General features: G+C 34.6%; 1 non-coding gene across 1 annotated transcript; it reads left to right on the top strand.

The window, feature by feature from the left end:
* On the top strand, positions 1-72 carry TRNAH-GUG (transfer RNA histidin (anticodon GUG)). The gene has a single exon. It is a non-coding gene; the product is annotated as a tRNA-His (tRNA).
* Positions 73-2,001: the final 1,929 nt, after the last annotated feature.

Raw genomic sequence — 2,001 nt, 5'->3', positions numbered from 1 at the left:
GCCGTGATCGTATAGTGGTTAGTACTCTGCGTTGTGGCCGCAGCAACCTCGGTTCGAATCCGAGTCACGGCAGGAGGGGGCAGAAGTCTTTTGGAAAAGAACAGACCTGGTCACACAACTGCATTCAAACAGCATTTCTTACCAGGCATACCAGGCATAGAATAATGAAAATCAATAATCTAAAAGCCACTACTAGTATTTTAAACTTTAGAGAGATGACATGTGCATAGTAGCTTTATTAATGCACTAATCCTGCTGCAAGCATGTTGTGTGTGGGTTTTTTTATTTGCATTGACGGATAATATGATAAAACTGGAGTGTAGTGGGCATGTAATTATTATTAATTACAACTACTTAAGCTCTGCTTTGAGCAGACTCGTCAAGTCTGCTTGCTTTTGAGCCTTGCCAGGGCTGTACAGTAATAACAACCCTGAATTATTTGGAAAGATGTCAGCAGTAGATGTGGAAATCCTGTTTAACCAGGCATGAATTGTTGTTAGGAGGGTTTTTTTCAGGATGACAGAAAGAAAATGAACTATCCCTTATCAGTAATTGCAGGAAACATTTTGTTTCTATGATATGAACTGGCTGTAATTTAACTTTCCTGCATCATTGGATAATGTAAGAAGCCAGTTGTTGCTCTAAACGAAATTCTCTGAAGTGGGCATTTGGGTCTGATAAAGGGCATATTAGAAGTAGACAATGGGACTCAAGCAATAAATAATGTCCATATATGGTGAAACTTTTTTAATGACATTTTCCAAAAGGCTGGGGTTTGTATTATAAATGGCTAAATGCTGAATTAATGTGAGTAACATGGCTTTAATGGGACTTTTTCCAGGACTTAAAAACATGAATAATACAGCCTGAAAATGTCAAATATAAGTATGTTATAATGAGGTTTATTGCTTCAAAATTATAGCCCACCATGTTTTAAATAAGGAATCACTGGAAGCTGCTTTTAAATGCTGTTAACTTGTTTCATGGATGGCCTAGCAGAAATGTATGATAGTCATTTATGTAATACAAAAATACTTCCAAATAAAAATTTCTTCTGAGAGTAAACATAGAATCTATTAAGTTCTTTCAGGGTCAGTAGATTATTAGAAATAATATTCTAGAAAAACTGTCATGAATGTTGTTCTCATCCATAAAAGAGCAGTTTGTTTTATTATGGGTCCAATATGTACTTTCCAGACTAAAATCTCCTTTGAGCTCTCTTCTTATGACTTATTCTCTCATCTTGTCTACCTACCTTATGTATCTCACAAATTTTATCACTTAATCTTCAAATGTCCTAGCTTGCATTTGACTTAAGTCTTCAAGGCCTTCTTGGCTTCCAGTACTATAAGACCATTTAGAAAAAACAGCATAATTGTAATTGCTCTTTATTTTTAAACTTCACAGAAAGAGTCCTTTCAAGGATATCTGTATCTTATTAAGACTAAGTCTGCAATGATTTGACCTTTTGTGGAATAAGGCTGTGTGACTCAAAACTTAGTGGTTGCAAGTAACAGAATAAGTGTTGATTTACAGAGCAGCTTGTATCCAGGGACAAGTTCAAGGAAGTGTCTGAAACTAGGTTGTTAAAGATGAAAGGTGACCAGGACATACCCTCTGTCTATCATTGTCTTTCTTTTTCTTAAAAATATTGCATTACTTTATTTAAAAACTATGCTTTACATAGTTACTCATACTATTTTGTTTCTGCCATTCTATATTCCAACACTAATCTCTCTATTACTATAAAATTCCTTCCACCATTGTCCCAGGATTCCCATATACCCCCAAGCCTGTCCCCTTTCCAAGCATGGAATAATTTACTTTATATTGCTTGCTTACAACTATATGAAATAGAATTATTGAAAACGAAAATGAAATAAAATATATGTAAATTATTACTTTCACAGTTAGGTCATTAAGTCATTGTCTGAAGTTTTACTGCTATTTGTTGCTAGTTGATCATTTTGTTATTTTGTTTGTTTGCTACTTTGGCATCTA

This window comes from Suncus etruscus, chromosome 1, assembly GCF_024139225.1.
Source record: "Suncus etruscus isolate mSunEtr1 chromosome 1, mSunEtr1.pri.cur, whole genome shotgun sequence".
In the NCBI taxonomy this organism is placed as follows: domain Eukaryota; kingdom Metazoa; phylum Chordata; class Mammalia; order Eulipotyphla; family Soricidae; genus Suncus; species Suncus etruscus.
This window is presented reverse-complemented; position numbering and strand designations above follow the sequence as displayed.